The 20,582-nt window shown below is 36.8% G+C and overlaps 1 long non-coding RNA gene across 2 annotated transcripts in view; it reads left to right on the top strand.

Annotated features, from left to right (window-relative positions):
* LOC134735620 (uncharacterized) overlaps positions 1-20,582 on the top strand; it is a 334,319-nt gene that overhangs the window by 131,510 nt on the left and 182,227 nt on the right. The window contains exons 3-4 of one of the 2 annotated variants that reach the window (XR_010118901.1): positions 1,894-1,986; positions 10,526-10,601. This is a non-coding gene — a long non-coding RNA (uncharacterized lncRNA). Of the gene's footprint in view, positions 1-1,889; positions 1,987-10,525; positions 10,602-20,582 lie in introns of both variants that reach the window. The other variant, XR_010118900.1, reaches the window with a different exon arrangement.

The following is a 20,582-nucleotide window of genomic DNA, read 5'->3' as shown; positions in this document are numbered from 1 at the left end:
GGCAAGGATTGTGTCTATTTAGCTCTATGCCTGCTCAGCACCTAATTCACTGGCTAGCAATAGTAAGCATTCAGTAAATATTTATTGAAGGAAGACGAATGAAAGGCTATTCCATTAAAGCAGGAGCTATAAAGAGGTAAAAATCTGTAACAGAAATTCTCAAAATAGTGGGGGTTATTGTAACATGGGATAGAAAATTGGAGTAGAGGCAAAGGAGAGAAAATGGAGAAAATGTTTTTTTCAAAAAGGAAATGTAATACTTGATTGAACTCAAGACAGTAACGTTTTGATGTTGATATTCATAGGAATACACTGACATAAAGATTAGGAAAGGGTTTCTCTCATATAATATTTGTGGATTGTGCCAAATCGATAAATCTCGGAGATGATAATGTACCAAATGAAAAGTAGGCAAAATGAATACAATAGGACACCCAACAATTTATATTTTCTAAGTTGACATCATTTCCCAGTGTGTTAAAAAAATCATATGATTTTGGTGTTTGCCTCTTCAGTCTATCTTATTACATTATGAATATTTCACAATTCAGCTAAATTTCCAGAAGTTAAAAACTTAAAAGTAATTTCAAAGCTCTTTAAGGCTTTTATGTTTTTAAAATATGTATTAATGTTTACTTAACTAATTATTTGAGATTTATATAATTTTTGCCTTGCATTAAATTATAATGTTAAAAAGTTTCAGGTGGACCAACATTAAAAAAATTAAAATATGAAAGTATTAAAATGCAAGTGAATATTTTTAAAAAAGAAATGCAAAATAAACATGAAACTTGAAGGCAACAGGTGATATTTGCCATGGAGGACAAATTTTATATATTTTTTAATAAAGTACCTCTAAAATAGACCAAGAACTCCTGGAATTTTAGTGGGGGGTTTTGAGAATGTTCCAGGAGCCTAAACACCTAGTTGTAAAGTGAACAAAGTGAGGCAAGAAGGTAAGAGGGATTAATTAAGGGTCATACATAAAGTAAGATTAGAGCCAGTGACCATCACCCAACACATTTCTAAGTCTTTGATTTCTTTTTATTTTCACAGTTATTATAAACTAAAATGAGTGCTTTATTATCAATGGAGGAACAAAGCCATCTAGTTAATAACATCAGTGCATTGTCAGCTTCTGTGGCTTATTAAGGAAGGGGAGATTCACTTAGTTTGTCTTTCTGTCGCCTTCCCTAGGATGGGCCCCATGAGGATGAACACTGCAGAGTTAGAGGCATAAAATGTGATAAATACCTTGAAAATCTGGTTTGAGCCTCTAACTTGAGGAGTTACAAGAAACATAACTTAGAAAGAGGCAATTAGGAAGGATGTGCTTATCTTAGGTTTTCCCAGATTAAATATAACCTTGCATTTTAGTATAAAACTGCCAGAGTTAGTAATACTTTGGTTTATTTTAGGGGGGAAGGGAAGGCGGATATTCAGTCAAGTCAACTAAAAAAGAAATTCTTGCTTAAGAATTATCTTTATGGCTCACAACTGTAAACTGTTCTATATTCTCTATTTATTAAATAAAAATTATTATTCATGGCCTCTTCACTCCTTTTCATGCTCTAGTCTTAAGTTTTACTCAGAAGTGTGGAAGGATCTGCTTTTACTCAGAAGGGTTTTGAAGATTTCCAGAACCAGAGTCCTCGCATTTCTCCCACTAGTGCTTATCCGAAGCTGAGGGATCCGCTTGGGGCTTTCTGAGAGCAAGCCCTTTGATTGTCCTGCTTTTGGCCAGCTGCCAGCTTTACTGCGTGATGATTAAGTGTGCTTTTACCCAAAAAAGTTCAGAAAAGCTTTAATTATTCTTGAAAAACAGAAAGTGTTATCAGACTTTGTACACAATTGGAAGCCAGATAATGACCAGCTTTTCTTACCTCTAGACAGATGCTGCTACAAAGAGACCAATCAACAACTGCTCAGCAGAGATACAGATCTGAAGCACAGAAGTGCAAGAGACTTTCCTGATGCCTTCGCCAGGTACCACTGCATTCCTCTATCTCATGTCATTTCCTGCCCACTCCTCTGGCCTTTCCAAATATCCAAGTATTTATTGGAATTTTTAGTATGCCACATGCACAGCCTTATATTTTATATATGTAGGGTAGGTAGCTATAGTTCATTTGGCCTTGCCTGCCACTTTATTCAAACCAGTACAAGGACTCTGAAAAACATCAAGAAAGATTATCACAGTGAAAGAATGAAATAAAGTTTAGGTGCAAAGTAGAGGGAAGGGGAAAGAGCCTATTTACATTTAGGAGATGATGTAAGTTCTTGCATTTTTTGAAGTATGTAATACATATTATTTTATGGAATAAATTGTAATTTAATAAGTAATTGTAATTTAAATATGGGACATCTTGTTATAAACAGTACAATAGATAGCAACTTATTGTACTGCTTTTAGGTATTTTCTTACGGTAGAGAACTAAAAATCAGTTCCTGATAGTTCTCCAATCTGCCAAATAAGATCATTTTCTTTTTTTCTTTTTTTTCTTGAGACAGAGTCTTGCTCTGTTGCCCAGGCTAGAGTGCAGTGGCGTGATCTCGGCTTACTGCAAGCTCCGCCTCCTGGGTTCACGCCATTCTCCTGCCTCAGCCTCCCGAGTAACTGGGAATGCAGGTGCCCGCCACCATGCCCGGCTAATTTTTTGTATTCCTAGTGGAGATGGGGTCTCACCATGTTAGCCAGGATGGTCTCTATCTCCTGACCTCGTGATCCACCCACCTTGGCCTCTCAAAGTGCTGGGATCATTTTTTTACCCCCACCTTGACTCAAGCCTCATGTTCCAGCTTTTTTGTGTAACTCTCACCTTCTGGACCCAAGGTGGGAAGAGAACCATTTTCAGCCCTGAAAAGACACTCAGTTTTTTGGCTTTCACTAAACTACACAGTCAGATCCAGGTCGGCAAAACAACTTGGTCTCATTTTGCTTGGAACCTGCTTAGTCAATGCTGATTAAACCTGAATTGCCTTCGTGGTTTGGTCACAGAGTTGGTAACGGAACCTCATTTGATTCAGTCACTGTTGTTTACCAAGCTTTCATCCTCCTTCAGTGTTGGCCCAGAGTAGGATTCATTCAGTCATGTACTTCCAGGTTTAATATGCACCAGCTGCTAAGGGAGATATAATGAATGAGATGGATGTGGCCCTGCTTTTGGGAACTTAAGGTCTATTTGGGAAAACAGATCACTAAGCAGGCAATTACACATCTCTAAGTGCTGGGAAAGAGAAAGAACACTGTGTTATGTAGTCACCAAGGGAGGATGCATAATCCTGCCCTGAACATCAGGGAAGGCTTCCTGGAAAAGATGGCATGTAAGTTGAGGTCCACAGGATGAGCTGGAGTTAGCCAAGTGACACTTGGAGAAAAGAGTGCTTCCGATGCAGAAGAGAGTGCTTCGGGGTAAGTAGAAGTCTGAAGAAGAGAGGGCATGGCATATCTGAGGAAAGGAAAGGAATTCCACATTAGTAGATCATGGTGTGTGTGTGTGTTTAGTAGGTGAGTGTGGGACTAGGAGGTGGGGTGGGGAACAGAATAAGTAATGGCTTCACTGGGCTTTGTGAACCACAGGGCTCAGATTGAACTTCACCTTGAGGGTTTTGGGAAGTGCCTGGAAGAGTAATGTGACTGGATTTGTGTGTCTAAAAAGATCACGCTGGCTAAAGGAAGGAGAATGGATGGTGGGGCACAGTTACGAAGCTGCTGCATTAGCCCAGCCAAGAGACCTGTTCTAGTTTGGTAGCACTGAGACTGCAGTGAAGCCAGTAGACAGGAGACAGGTTTAGGAGGTGGAATTGATACACTCAGTGATTGATGAGATTTAGGGAATGAGCGAGTGGAAGGAGGCATGCATGATACCTCTGTTTCTGGTTGAATAACTGGATAAATTATGACTTTTTTCCCCGTAGAAAAGGAAAAGCATTGGTTTTTCCTAGTTTCCTGTGATCAGTCATGCTTTCTTAACAATTCTTCCCTTTTTCCCTCTTCTTACATTCACTGGTCTTGCCTTTCCCTCATTTCTCTGTTTTCTCTAAGGTTGTTTAGGCATTCAGTAAATACCTGAACAACTCTAGGGTTGCTCTCTTGACCTGGAAATATGGGAGAGGCTGTTCAATCTCTTTAGTTATGTTTACAAAGAGCCATGAGCCTCTGGAGGGAGAGAGAAAGAGGTCAAGAATGAATATATCCCATTAGTGCCAAGCTTACCTGAAATAGCTCCTGGGTTTGTCCCATTTTAGAGATGTTTAACTTTTTTCATTTGAAAAACCTTGCTTCATAATGTTCATGCATTTGTACCTACTTTCTTCTCTGTTACAAATGTTTTCTACCACTTATTTTTCAGCAAAGTTTTGCCAATCTACTTAGGCCCAGATCAGCTATGACCTCTCTTCAGTGAAGCCATTCCCAGCTCCCACCGGGAGAGAACTTTGTGGCTCCATCCCTATTCTTCTACATCCCTTTGTCCATATCTCAATCACAGGACTTACTACCCATTGTATTGTCTGTCTTCTTCCTCCTCACCTTCCCACCATCCCATCACCTCACACTGGATTATTATCAGCTCCTTGAAGGCAGGGATTCTATATGTTTTATTCCTGTTTCTGTCATCATAAGGGGTTGGATTTACACATACTAGGTGTCTGAGAAGAGTTTAATGAGAAGCTATGAATGAATTACTCATAGACTTTCTTTACAAATTGGTTTAAATGTCCACCTCCCTCCAAAAAGTTGTTTTAGTTAAGTCTATTCCTTAGCCAATTTAACAATACATATTTGAGTCTTTCTTATAATAATTGTCCTTTTATGTGAATAGTTAAGCCAACCCTGTGACACTCCTGAGTTTGTTATGAAACGCTAAGTTTCCTAAGGACAGACAAATGTTGTTTCTGTACAACGCTGACCAATTCTCTAATATAATGTACAATGTTTCAAAAATATGGGGTTAGTTGTGACATCTTAGGTAAATTACCTAAACCTTTCTAATAAACCTAAGACAGATATAAAAGGTAATAATTTCTATCCCATTAATATGCTACAAGAATTAATTGAGAAAAATGCATTTAGAGCATTTAGGACAGTACCTGGAGCACAGTAAAAATGCTCAATAAATGTCATCTTTGCTTAATCTCTGCTTTCTACATATTTAAAATTCATAGATATTTATGATTTTTTTCAACTTTATCTTAACAGACTGGTGATTGCATGTGTGCATGTGTGTGTATTCATGTAACAGATGTTGATAAATCAATTATTTATTAATTTAACTTTATTTTTCATTTTTATATTTTAGATTTAGGGGATGCATGTGCAAGTTTATTACATGGGTAATAAATCACAGTATGTGTGATGTTGAAGCTTGGGCTTCTCATTTTTCCATTGCCCAAGTCATCAACATAGTACCTGATAGGTAGTTTTTCAATCCTTATTTATTTTGATTTATTTTTACCAAAGTGCATACTCATAATTCCATGATTAATTATTAAAGAAAGCAGTGTATATTAAATACATTACCTTGGCCAGAAGAGCTCTTATGGTTTGCACATTTGCCATTGGCACAACTTTCTTAAATCTCATGTTTTGCTGTTAATCTATCATTTAACTTTTGCTTATATAATTCTTCTTGCTCCAGTGGGAACTATATCTTTTATTTCTTTGGATCCCTATAGTGCTAAGTACTAGGTTTTGTGCTTATTAGGCATTCAGTAAATATCTGAACAACTTTAGCTTTGCTCTCTTGACCTAGAAATATGAGAGAAACTGTTCAAACTCCCTAGTTGTGTCTATAAAGAGCCATGAGCCTCGGGAGGGAGAGGAAAAGAGGTCAAGAATGAATATTTCCCATTAGCACAGAAGACTATGAGAGCCCTCTCATCTTTTTCTCTGAAGTTGTAGGAAGTTCTGTTTCCTTTTACCAGTGCTCTATGTTGCAGGACCCAAAGTGAATTTTTGAGTAACTAAGGGAGGATGAGAGCTGATCCAAGATTCTGCACTAACCTCCATAGCCACAGTATTCAGAAATCAAGCATCTGGGTTCAGAAATGATGACGTGCTTTAGTGAAGCATGTGGTTAAAGGGCCAGTAAGTCTTCTAATTATGCAATCCCCAGCCTTCTGTGAATACCAATGATAAAAGAGCAAAGCATGTGCTCTTCCTTCTTCCCTCCCCCCTCCCTCTCTCCCTCTCTCCCTCCTTCCCTCTCTCCCTCTCTTTCTTTCTCCCTTCCTTCCTTTCTTTTTTATCTTTAGAAATGTTTTTACTGTTTTTGTAAAAATGATGCATGCTTGTTACAGAACAATCCAAGCAGTGTAGTCATAGTATATTTAATCTCTTCTAGATTGCCTTCTTGAATTTCATCAGGATCGTCCTTTTAGGGTTAAGATGAGGTCTCATTTTTGTGGTTCCTGCAAACAATGTAAAGTGACAGCACTTCTGACAGGGTGGCCCAGGCTGGCTTCAGAGGCTCCCTCATCCCACAGGCTGGCCTGAGCTGGATTTTCCAAGTGTTCTGCTTAGATTTTGACGACAAGTTTTTGCTATCTCGAGATCTCTCTTCCTACATTGGAAAAAAATTACCTAAATGTAAGAACATGCAGCTATGACAACTATTGATACTCTGGGTTGAACCGGCTGTTCTTGTTCTTTCTTTCCCTCCACTCCATGTGTGTCCCCTGAGTCTGTGTGCTGGTAAGATCTTCACAGGGAAAGTACAAGTTAACATTCCAGGGTATATGAGTGGATGTGGTTCCCCTGATCAAATTCTTAAGCCGTTTTGGAAAAGTTAGGAAAGCATTAAGAGTTGTGTGCACCTGCATACAATTATTAATTGTAATTACACAAGATACCCATGGGATCCTTACACTTTGGATCTGAAAGTATTGTTCAGCTTTTCTTAGTATGGATTATGTCTTACTAAGTGTCATTGAATAGACATTCTGGGGAAGCTTTTGAGTTTTTCATTGCATTAGGTTTATGAATGTGATATCCACCTGGAAGAGGGAGAAATGTACTACATCACTGCACATAGTAGGCAGACAATAGATACTGTTGCTGGACATCGGGGCCAGGCCAGCACTTGAGCTCTTTAGAAACTGGGTGCCTTGGTTAGCCTCCTCCTTTACAGACTCCTTTAGTATCAGAAAATTTAAAGATCAGGAAGTTGTTTGAAGCTTTTGGTAACCCCTGGTAGTTTACTTTGCAGAGAAGGCAATATCACTGGTACTTTGGACGTGTTTTGGGCTGGCTTACTCTCCAGTGCTGCTCCCTTAGGAAAATTTTCTCCTAACTTGACTTTCCCATTTGAATATTTTCCATATAAACTTTGTCTTCTTTCTGCTCATCTTTTTTTTTTTTGCCCTACTGTAACATCTGCTTGACTGTGATGTCACATTCCCCACCCTCCCACAGCTAGGAGACGATGAGAAATGACTGTTCATTGATTGCTGAGTATGTGGTATACTGCAGTTATGGGTCTTGACATTGAAAATGATCTTGTGAAGAGGGTGTGGAAGGAGTGGATCAAATTTGGATAATGTGTTGAGAAAGCTTTGTCAAAGTTCATTCACCATTTTTGTGCACTTCTTATAGACCAGGTGCTGTGCTAAGCATAAATATATGGGATGAACAAGACAGACTTGGTCCCTGCACTCTTGGCTCTGACAGTTTAATAGGGGAAGAGAGACCCGTTTTAAAAGGAAGGCTTTGAGCAAGGATAGCTGAGGGACATAACATAGTTTCCAGGGTCTGTGAAAGACTTCTTGGGGTTCTAACTCAAGCAAAAAAGTCTTCTTCGAAACTCAGTTGTCATGTTTTGTTGTTACTCTCGTTGGAGGACTCAAGATCTATCCCTGACATACATTAACCATCAACTGGGCATGCGCATGTCCAGTGTAAGGTACTTGTGTCTTCAGGACAAGGCTATGCTGCAATAAAAGTGCAAATGTTATTTGAAAGGCAGCAAAGCTCGGTGAATACTAGTATTAATAAAATTATCAGAGGATTAATTTAGCAACATTAAGCTATAAACCCCTGAGTTACGTAGTTTATACATTTCCTAGTCCAAACCGATTGTCAGGAAACTGAGGAAATGGAACTCAGGAAAAGTCTGTTATAGAGCTAAACATTTGATGAATGAATAAGTAAATGGTTGAATGGATTGGCCCTACTCTACATATAACTTTTAAGGTATCTGTCAATTTATTCTAAAGTTTCCTACATATTTTTCTCAGTGATTTTTTTAGTTTCGGAAGTTAGATTAGAATGTGAGTACTTCTGGAGAAAGTTACAGTAACCACTACATTTTATTAATATGATTATTTTTATATTTCATAACACCTAATGAGCAATGTCATTTAATTCTATGAGAGTGAAAGTCAAGCAAGCGTATTCTAAAATCATTAAGTATAAAACACTAATATTTTAAGAGCTTTTTATTTTCTGCCAAAAATGGACATTAAAAGAGGTTTTTTTGTTTGTTTGTTTGTTTTTTTAATGATTCACCCATTTCACAGGTTTAAAAAATGAAGTTTGGACACTTCTCTAGGTTTCACATGGAAAATCAGTGGCAGATGAAAGAAACTCAGGAATTTATTTTTTCAACTTGTACTTAACCAATTGGAGACAGGCTGTCTCCAGGCTATATTTTCTTTCTAATAGCTATAAAGTGAATGAACTCAAAGAACAGTCTAATGTCCTGCTGCAATTGATATGAAAAAGGACAGGGGAAGAAAAAATTCCTCATTAATGGATTTATATTCTAGTGATAGGGTTAGGGGGTAGAAAGGTCATTTTGAAAAGAAAAGTGAAATATAGAGCATGCAGAAAAATTATCTTGTTATCTGACTCAGAGACATGAGGCTGCATGTTATCCTCTGTTCGTTTATTTTTTCTCCTAGCTTTTCTTTTATTTTTAGATAAATGTGAGTCAGACAGATGAGACAAGAGTAATTTTTAGAAACTCTCTTCTCTTGCAAGCTTTTGGGAGCGGAGTTTTTATCTTTTTATATGGTCTAATTGGAAGTACCATTTAATTGTAAAGGAAGAAAATTGGGCAGGTAAATTAGTAAGAACGAATAAAATATGAAAAGTTGAGCTTACCTTGTTATTAAGTATATTAGGTCATAATCAGACAAAATTTAAAGCTTAATTGAAAAACTAAAATTGAAGTTCTCTCCAGGTCTTTTTAAGGGGAAAGACATTGTAACTCTGAAAAGATTTTTTAGTTTAGTAAAGAGCATGGGATTAGAAAGTAACTATTTTGGTGGTTTTATGTTTAGTGACAAGTTTCTTACATAAAAACAACTGAATTTAATTTTCAACAGTTACTTCACCAGGGATGTTTTATTTATTTTTTTTTTCAAAGTGTAGAAAGGGAATTTTAAGCCTTGAGACTGTAAATGTATTGGCACAGTATCCTGGGTTCAAATCCAGCTTTGTCTGGCTCTGACCCTCTGCTCCTTCCCCACACAAAATTTCTCCTGAGGTATCTACTAGCTTCTGGTATTGGGGATGTGGTTGAGTGAAGCACACTGTGTCCCACTGACTTCACATCCAGACACACACAAATGAGTGAGATACAGCTTGTGACTCAGGGCATAATGGAGTATATACCAGGCACTGTTGTGGCACAAAGCGGGGAAAGATCAGCTCTGCTTGGACTGAGTGGAGCAGGTCAGCCAAGATTTTCTGGAGGAGGAGAAAAAGCCATTTGAGCTGGGTCTTCTTGTTGAGAAGGCACAGTAGGTCACCTGAGATGGAGGGAAAAGCCTGCCCAGAATGGCTTGAAACAGTGGCATGGAGGATATGACTGCAGAATTGTCAGATAAAATGCAGGACACACAGTTAAAGTTGAACTTCCCATTAAACAACAAATAATGGCTTAGTATATCCTATGCAATAACTGGAACATATACGAACCCGTTATTTGTGGGTTATTGGAAATTCAAATTTAACTGAGCATTCTGATTTAGTTTGTTAAATCTGGCCATGCTAGGCATTCGGGCTTCATTAGAGTGTAGCGTGTAAGGCTAGGGGCACCAGGAGGGATGCTGAGAGAGTCAGGTTGAGGCTTACACTTGGAGAAACTGGTCTTTGCTATACATGGTAAATAGGATTAAAAATAGCTTTACTCTACACAATGGATGTCTGTTTATCCTATGGCTTAGTAGGTCATATATGCCACTTACCAGTTAAAAACACAGTTTGAATAAAGCATTGTCTCAAATGAAAAATACTTTTTTACTCAAGGAGTCATGTAATAAAATTACTTATAACAAACTTTCAAATTAATTCCTAATGTCTGATTATTCTTTTCTCCATAAATGTATGAGAAAGGGGAGAAATGCTTTAGAGGGAGGAGAAAGCTAAATAAAACCAGCAAGAGAAAAAACAGATACATTTATATGGCATATATGTGTTTCCTGTTTAATTTTTAAGTGGGGCAAAAAAGACAGATGAAATTGCATTATCCCTGTGCAAATGCTGTCTAAACTAAAGCAAAGATATTTTACTCTGACTCAGGAGCATGGAATTCTTCCCAGAGTCACAGAAGACAGCACAGCCTGGGGACAACTGGGAATCACCTGGAGGATGGCAGGTAGCACTGTTACATTTACTTAAAAATTTGGCCAGGCATGGTGGTTCACGCCTGTAATCCGGCACTTTGGGAGGCCAAGATGGGAGGATAGCTTGAAGCCTGAAGTTTGAGACCAGCCTGGGTACCAAAATGAGACTTCATCTCTAAAAAGATTTAATTTTTTTTAATTTTTAAAATTTGAGGGTCACAGATTGTTTAAAAAGGTATTTTATTTTTGTGTTTTTTCTTAATGATGTCCCAGGTATCTATAACATTGGCTCATGTAGCATGTCTCCTACATTTGTGGTATTGGTTGAAAGGCAGCATCTAAACATTTCGATATAACATTTAGAAAATAAAATGGCTTGTGAGAGCAGTGACTGCATACCAATTTAGGTTTTTCTCTCCCTCCTCATTAAATATGTGACTGTGTCTTTTGTTTACTTTCCTCCTTACTCCAGAAGGGATTTAAGGCAGCTCATAAATATGTGCGAGACCTATCACTCCTACGCGTGTGGCCATTCAAGTGTTTTGATGATTGTCCATTTTAAAGTTAAATGCAAAGACCTCTTTATAATTAGTATGTGTTTGCTTCTGAGGAAAGTTATGGTAATCATTACTTTTTTTGTTATTATTTCATTGTATGTAATGAACAATGGTAATAAATCCCATGGGAACCAACCATAGTATAACATATATATTTTGAAAACCGTTAGATATAAAAATTCTAATTGACTTGGGGAAGTTTCATTCATTTCATTTCATTTCATTTCATTTTTATTTAGTAGGGTATTTTATTGTCCTTTGCTTAAGGCTTTCTTTGCTTTAGATGAGGTTAAGGAAAGACAAAAATCTAACTGTCGTAAACACAATCTGAATTTCATTATTAACACTTTCATATAAAGACAGATTAATAACCAAAGTAGATGCTGGTCATAATGAATGACTTTTGATTTGTTATGTTTTCCTGAATTATTTTTACTTTGGTAGGCATGTTATTTCTGCTTAAAAGTAAAGTGCTATTAGTAATCAAGTATGTGAGTTCATAACAAGTAAGTTAAATTTTAAACCATAGTTTATTTGAGATTTTGCTTTGGGAAAGGATTTAAACCTCAGCAAGAATGATTTAGGGGTTAGAAAAACAAATCTTTGATAGGGAGAGTGTAACATGTTGGAATGGGTTGTCTTCTCTTAATGATTTGGCAGGCATCTTGTCAAATGAGCTGGGGTTTTATTGAATCTGATAATGGTAATATTAGACTCCAAATGAGTTTGACAGGGTGCCCAAATGGCTGGATCTCACAGGATAAAGTTTAATAGGAATAAGTAATAAACACATAGCCCATTACCTGGATTCAGAAAAGCAACTGGAAAAATAGTTCACATTGAAAAACAGTGAAAAACAATGGGCTGGGGCTTTTAGATAATAGCGAGTTCAATATAAGTCAAGAGAGTGGTGGGCTGCTATAAGTCTAATAGGATTTAGAATCAATTTTAGAGCAAGTTGCCAGACTAAGGAAGTTATAACCCTAAATCTACATTCCATAGTGGGGAAAACTTTTTTTTTTTTTTTAAATACTGACTTTATATCTAGATACTACACCTTAAAAGCATACTTTTAAAAACAAAAAAAGTGTACTTGATGAGAAGATATAAAACCTTGTCAAAAACAAAAAAAAGAAGGAAAACTACAGGAATAGAAGATGTTTTACCTGGAGAAAAGAAGAGCTTCATTGTTAAAGAGGAAAAGGTTTATTCTCTCTGATGTTGAATTTCTACAAGGACCAATATACAGAAGTTTCTGTATAAGAATGGTCTTACTTGCAATCAATCCTTTGTAGATAGAATGGGCTGCCATTCTATGGATATGGACATCAGCATTCCTCACCTGTTGGAGAGGCTAGAGAAAGGTGATTTACACATTGGATCTAGATTTAGAACTTTGTGGTCTCTTCCAAATCTGCTATTCTGTGATTCTAAGGATGTTTAGGATAGTTACATATATGTTTGGTGTACATAACTTCTAAACCAATCAATTATTTCAGGAAATTTCATGACATTAGAAAACAAAAAACACCCTCACCAATCTATCCTTTGTTATCACATAGACAAAGCAGCTGGTTGATTGACTGGAAGTTTCTATTTTGCTGGGTAGGTATCTAGGAGATGTAGCTTGTTTTGTGCTTATTGGGTCATCTTGCCCACATACAGGCCTTTTCAATGTAACACTCCATATAAAAAGGCAAAATGAGTTGCAAAAAATACACACAAAACCCTGATCAAAGCAGTTCTTAGAATACATTAGCTGTAAAATTTCATTGCAATCAGAATTTTGTGTTCCTTGCACTTATGTATTATTGTCTCTTTCCAGCCTTTTAACATACAATGAAAAACCTCTAGATAACAAATACTTGTCAAGCCCCAGCCAACTGTTCACTTGTTTTCAGGAATATTTGATACTATAAAATATCCATATGACAAAATAAGAAAGTCAGTTCCTTGGAGTTTGTTTTAATAAGATTAATACAATCAATGCTATGATTCTTTTTTTCTTCCTATCGACACCCCCTCTATTTCATTTTTGCTAGTCACCAGCTGGCTTTTTTTTCCCACCACAAAATGACTCTAAACTGCAAGATAATTCTACAAAAAGAAATTTGTTCCAAAAGTTACATGGAGCCAACTATGTCAGCAATAGAAAGAACTAGTACATTTTGTTTTGAAAATAAAAAAAATCCTAGATCTGAAAAATTTGTCTACTTAACCCCAAAACACTCAACTCCAGAATTCCACATGAAGAAGTTTGCCTTTACTTTGTCATTTATTTCTAAAACTATGAAGGTAAAATTTTGGGGACATCTTTAAATAGCATCCCATGTAAAGTATTGTAAAATGTTCAATTATAGTACAACAGTGTATGTACTAGTTAGCTAAATTAGATGGTTAAATGGTTAGAATGCAATGTATGTACTGAACTTTTTATAGTTAGGGGTCAAAATAATGATATGAGTTTTGATATATTCCTTTGTTGAAACTCTTGGTATTAAATTTCATTAGTATCTTTCTTTCCTTTCTTGATATCTTAGTATTATTACACTGTATATTTAGTCCCAGAATTTAGAAATCAATTACAAAAAATCTGAAACAAGACATGTCCTGGCAGGGTCATCTCAAATTGTCATTCAGGGATTCAGTGTTTAGGTAGAAAAGCAGACAGCATGTTGCCCGGAGTCTTATTTTTTCAATAAATACAAGCCAGTTCAATTCACTGCTTTTCAGGTAAAATACCTAGCAAGAGCTGAATATCTGGAGACATGCTGCACTAACCTTACTCCTTATAATATAAACTCCCAGGGGAATGGCAAAATGCATGAAGGTTAGACAATCATATTGAAAGAACCTTACATCTTCAGCTTTCCAGGAGACTAAAATAGAGGCTGCCTTCTTATCCCATGTTCTAGCAAACTCTTACCATATGTAGTGCCCACTCTAAAGCATTTCAGTGCAACCTATGTTGTCTAATTGAAGAGTAAATCTGTACATTCAAAGCATGCATTTCTTTTGTCTAAAAAAAAGCACTGCTCAAATATGAGGTCTTGTGGTTGCATATCATTTTAATAGCGCTACACAATATGCACCATAATTTTTAATTCATGAAAGAGCTTAGAGCTTGCATGTGGCAAAGGATTAACTTCTGTCCTAATTACTTTCTCAGAAAAGCTAATGGAAAATTAGATGCGCTCCACCAGGCAATAAATATATCACACTAAACAAAATTTAAACTAAAGAACAATCAACCCCTCTTCTTTGTTGTTTCAAAGGAGAAGCAGATTAGACCTTTTTAGAAAAAGATCAAGAGCATTTTATGGGAAATTCAGAAAAAAAAGCTATTTGGACTGAAATCAAAATGTTATGAATAGTACTTTCTAAGTAATGACACATATCAGCAGTATTTGTAACCATAAGAACAATGTGATAAATTTTAATCACTTGGGACTCCAGCTCTGTGGGAAGTGCTTACTACACAGACATCATTTATAGGTTTCCAGTTATGACCTACGTCTAAAAGACATTTTAATGATAACTGGAGAAAGTAGATAGATTGTCTTCCTAGAGTGTTGAAGTTCCTGCTTGTTGTCATCCTCAGCTCTACTAAAGAGCAGAGGCTTTCAAAGGTACACTTCAGCCTAGCAGTCAGGGTGCGAGACCAAAGGGATGGAACTATCTAAGATAAAATATGCCAGAAACGTACACTCCTCAGGATTTCCTGTGGGAGTCTGCCCAAAATAAAGCAATATTAATAAATATAAACTCTGGAACACAATTATCAACAGAAACAGAGTCTTGAAATGTACCCTTGAAATTCTTCTAATTTCCTCAGGCAGGTCAACTATTGCAACGTAACTGTGCAAAATGTTAGACCTCCCTACAGGGACAATTGCTTTAAATTATATTAAGGACTCAAAGACTCTAACATACATGCCAAAGGAAGGAGTTTAATTTGTTGGATGCTCTAAATCTTTGAGTTCACTCAGGGTCCTTTGGCCTCCGACCTTGAAAACATTTCTGGGGAAAAAAAATGTAGTTTCAAAGCCTCTGAACATTAAAAAATATGCAATAATTGGTCAATTTGCTTTTTATCTTTTCCCCTCTCTGTACTGCATTTTTGGAGAGAAAGGAAGCTCAGGTAATGCAGATGGAATACAAAAAAGGTGAAAGAAACAACAAAGGGAGAGAAGACTTGTGTTCCTAAGCCATAAAGAATTGTCATGCTCCTTCAGATTTCATCCCAATAACCTGAAAACCCACCCTTTGAATGTAGCTCAAAGTCAAAGAAAATTTCCTGACCCTAAGTTTCTTATGAGGCAAAGGTTTTGCGAGATTTGAGTGTTAGGTCTCTTATGGCTCCCATACCATCTCAAGCAAGTGAATCATTTCTCACAGCCAGGAAGATACTTGCTTATAACTACTATTTTTCGTTTCCATCATCATTTCCTTTCCATCATTTGCTTTCTGATGTGGGAGAATGAAACAACTTCTGCCCCTTTTCTTTCTCGTTGCATTCTGGTTTCAAAGTATTTCTTACTCCACAGAATGTAATATTCCTTAGTACAATTAAGGGAGTCATGATGTATAATATTCCACTCAAATCTAGCCATTTTACAATCAATTTGGAGTAAAATCTTATTTTTATAAGTTTATTTTTCCAATAGGACTAATTATGAAAGTGCTTTATTTTTCCAGCTTTGCTTAGAAGGGTGCCGGGTTGACCTAGTAGTATAAGAACATCAGAAAGAACTAAGGATAGGAGACAGGACAGTAATCACAACTCTTCCCTTAAAGAGTCAATACATGCACATAAGTTTAAAGAACCTTTTGTTTTCTGGTTGATAATTCTAAAGTGTGTTTCTTTGAAAAGTAACTTATTTAAAGGTAAGAATGATCAGAGTGGTAGCATATCAAAAATAATGGAATCGTCAAACTTCTCACTAGATGATCCATATTTTAAACCTGCAAGATTTCTCAATATTACTGTCCTTTTTACTGCTTCTATATTAAAATGTAAGACTTGGTGTTAAACCAACAAAATAAAGAACTCAGAATCAAGGTTTGTTATTGGACACACAGAAAGCACCAGGATTCATGATACTTGTTATTTCTAAAGAAGAGGCTCAAGTCCAGCTGTTTTGACTATCCAGGCCTGGCCCTGGCTCCACTCACTAGACAACTGCTCTCCAGAAAACATGGCCCTTCTTCAACCAGGCTCAGCCCCAAGCACCGTCCGTAACTTGGCCCAAGATGAAGGGGCTCAAGTCAATGCAAAATGTTTAAGTCATAGAATTTTCTAGTTTTAAATGGCCTTAATAACCTAGACCCTTTTCTATTCCTCCCATTCCACCAAGGAATGGTTCAGTGTCCTGCCTAGTCTTCCAACCCAGATCTCCAAATCAATGGCTTACTTGTTTTCTTTTGCTGCTAGAAACACACAACTGTGATAGATGTTTGTCATTGTTATTGTTTCTTTCTTTTTCTGTTCTTTTTCTTTGCTTTTAATTTTTTAACAAAGAACTCTTTAACATAATAGAAAGTCATGTCAGTGGATATGTTTTTCCAAATGCTTTTTATTTTCTCCCAAGCTACTCTTTCAAGAATGCTTATCTTATGAGAAAGGGCCCTATCATGAACTGAGTGTGTATAGAGCTGTTGAAAATACTGAATGATTGCAGTACAGCAGAAGAATGATACCCAACATCAACTTCCTGGTTAGGTTAACTGATTACACTTTCTGTGATTAATAAGCAACCCTGCAGATTAGCAGTGAGAACTAGTTATTTAACCATAGCTGCAGCCCAGCATAGATGTGATAGGCTATCTACCCAAGAAGTCTTTTGAACTATAGAATACTTTTCATTTTTTTGCTTTCAACTAGAACATGGTTCTAGCCCTTTCTCCATTTCCTATTTTATGGCCATGGATAAAGTTTAGACAAAGGAGCACCTCAGTTATGTGTTAATTCAAAGTCTCTGCGAATGAGGAAAATTCTAGTGCATAACAAATTGTGTTGCTATTTCAGTTCATAACAGTTTTATTGCAGATTCTGGGGTTCTGGCTAACAAAGATGTAATGATAATCATCTATCAAACAATAAGAATAAATGAGTAGAAGGAAGAAGGTACATTATAGTTGATGGATAAATGATATCTCATAAATGACAGAGGTTTGTATCTAATGCTTAGGACTAGCATATTTATCAATTGCTTTTGACTTTTTCATTCACAAGGGATGTTTATTATTGAATAGTCAATCCAAACCGCATTGGACTTTTGAACTTCCCATTCTAATGGGAAGGCCTTGTCAGAGAGAAATCTGAATTTGCACAGATTTGATAAGTGATGTAAGATAACACATACTGTGTTTTGCAGCCTTTGAAGCTCAGATCCTCCCTGCATATAACACACACAGCATTCCAACACTCACAAAGCTTAGCTGTGATGAACAACTCCACTGAGACTGAAATTATTCAACTGATGTCCCATCCCCTTCCTCACCAAAAACCTCCTCCATGAACAGGCCCCTTTGAAGGGGGCCTGTGCTCAGGAGAGAGACGTGGCCACATCAAGGGTCAGGAGTCAATCTAACTCTATCCACATTATTATTGCCTGAGAACCGGATCTACAAGCCTCTCTAACCCGGGCAGGGCAAGTAATCAGGTTTCACAACACTCATCCTTAATTGAGGAGCATCTTTGCTTCAGTTTTCTTCATATTGCATCCATGTTAAAACACCATCTGACTTGGTTAGGGTTTTTTTTTAATCATAAATTCCCAGGTGAAATGAAATTTTAATTATTAGAAAATAGAAAGCAGTCCTAAAATTTCTATCCCCAAGTTCTTCTTTCAATTTGTTCGGTCTGTCAAAAACAAAGCATGGCTTAACCTAGGGTCAACAGGATTTTGCTTTGGAAATAACATTTTTGCATCTTTAACATAAGGATATCTTATACTTTTGGTTACTATCCTCAAATTGCAAGAACTCACTAATTGATGCACAATATCAATTTTAAAAGAATATAATAGAATGTGAAAGACCTTTCAGAGTGAAAAGATTGCTATATTCAAAGCACACAATTTCATTTTCAAGTGAGTTTCAGCCATCTGCTATGAATGACTGGAATTTTAAAAACAACAAGACCACTCAGATATTTTTCCAAGACTCACAATCTGGAGCCTCCCCATTTTGCCAAACCTCCCACTAGACAAGTAGGAAAGATAAACAAAGCAACAGACCCCTGGGTTGTACACACTGACAAGACCGCAGGCCCTAGGATTAGAATGTTTCATCCCCGTATCCAATGTCTCCCAGAAGGACATCGAGTAGGAGGAAGAAGGAAGCATGAGGTTAGAAACTTACAAAGATTGGGCAGATAGTCAAAGCACTGGATAGATGAGGCAGCCTGTAACTCATTATTAGCAGAACATCCCCAGGGGGCCCCTGCAAACATCCTACAGCCAGCAAAAAAACAGAAGTCTTGTGACAGTTGAGGCTTTGCGTTATGCCTGTACCCACTGCAGGCCAGGGTATTGCCCACAGGTGTTGGGGAGAGTCCAGGACATGCTGAAAGTGTAAAGCCTTAAATCAATATTTGCTGAACTGAAGACATGGTGAAAAATGTCATTGCCAGGACTGCTGTCATGCAAGAAGCAGAGTGAGAATGGGAAGGGAAGAAAATATGTATTGTGACATTTCAAATATCATTTTAAAATGATCAGATGAGTAAGTGACTGTGTAGGAGGCACAGGGTACCAGAGGCATACTTCGGAAAAGTAAAGGAAACAGTCTTTTATTTTGGGTGAGGAATTTACTAAAAAATCCTCAAGGATTTCATGTTTACATTTATCCCAATGGTAAATATCCTAAGGCTAAATATAATTCTGTTAGTGAAACATAGATTTTTTTGGCATTGCTCTTTCAGTTCATCAAGGAATCATTTACTAATCTATGGCCGTATTTGTTTAAAAATGTAGTACACAAAGCATCTGAGAGTGCACTGGACTCTCTCACATCAGCAGGACAGGATCTAGAAGACCACAGAGATCACTCACCCATTAATTCTCAATCCCAGCAAACATTGTGCCTCTTTTAATTACATATATTTTGTACTGCCCTCTTTAAAATCTGAAATAAAACTCATAGTTTTTCCATGTATACAGATCATTTAAAAAACTTTAATAAATTTCCTAACTATAATAATAAGAAGAAATAAAAGAAAAGTAATTTAAAATAAAGCAACATGCTTTTGTTTTTAAATTTTACTTTGAGTTCTGGGATACATGTGCGGAATGTGCAGGATTGTTACATAGGTATACATGCGCCATGGTGGTTTGCTGCACCTATCAACCCGTCATCTAGGTTTTAAGCCTCCTATGCATTTGGTATTTGTCCTAATGTTCTCCCTCCCCTTGTCCCCCGCCCTCCCAACAGGCTGCGGTGTGTGATGTTCCCTTCCATGTGTTCTCATTGTTCAATTCCCACTTATGAGTTTGTTTTGTGTTCTATTCCTGTGTTAGTTTGCTGAGAATGATGTTTTGTTTTCTGTTCCTGTGTTAGTTTGCTGAGAATGATGGCTTCCAGCTTCATCCGTGTCCCTGCAAAGGACATGAACTCATTCTTTTTTATGGCTTCATAGGATTCCATGGTGTATATGTGCCACATTTTCTTTATCCAGTATATCACTGATAAGCATTTGGGTTGGTTCCAAGTCTTTGCTATTGTAAATAGTGCTGCAATAAACATACGTGTGCATGTGTCTTTATAGTAGAATGATTTATACTTCGTTGGGTATATACCCAGTGATGGGATTGCTGGGTCAAATGGTATTTCTGGTTATAGATCAGCAACATGTTTTTCAAAATGTGACAACATAGGTGCAACTACACTAGAAGAAACTATGAAGTAGTCTGAGGCTTGCACCTACTTACAGTGCATAGGTTTGTGTTTAAATGAAGACAATATTCAAATTCATGTTGTAAATACCTTCTTCTATATTGGCATTTTGGAATATGGTCTAAATAATTATATTCTTACATATCACTATGAATATCATAATGTAAAATGCAGAGATATGGGTGTATTACATTAGCAACTCAAACACAAGAAGAAGTTTTACATTTCTAGGAAAATTTTGTGTTAACATTTGATTAAATACTTTATATTTTAATGCAAAACAGGATTGGCTTCTAGGCTCTGATAATAATAAATAGTTTTTTCCCCTGCAGGAGGGGAACATTTGAAAGCTGTGAACATTTGAAATACATTTCAGGTTGGGACTGCTCTGTACATAACAGGACATCAACCATCCCTGGCCAGGTCCATTAGATGCCAGCATCATTTTTCTGTCTCAAATTTTTGTGGGAGCCATAGTTGTTCCTTTATAATTTTCCAAATACTTCTGTTCTCAAATGTATAGAACTGCTTTTCTATTCTTGCCTTCTTAATCTACAG

The sequence above is a fragment of the Symphalangus syndactylus genome, chromosome 2 (assembly GCF_028878055.3).
Source record: "Symphalangus syndactylus isolate Jambi chromosome 2, NHGRI_mSymSyn1-v2.1_pri, whole genome shotgun sequence".
NCBI classification, from domain to species: domain Eukaryota; kingdom Metazoa; phylum Chordata; class Mammalia; order Primates; family Hylobatidae; genus Symphalangus; species Symphalangus syndactylus.
The sequence above is the reverse complement of the archived record's forward strand: the minus strand, read 5'-3'. Positions and strand labels throughout refer to the sequence as shown.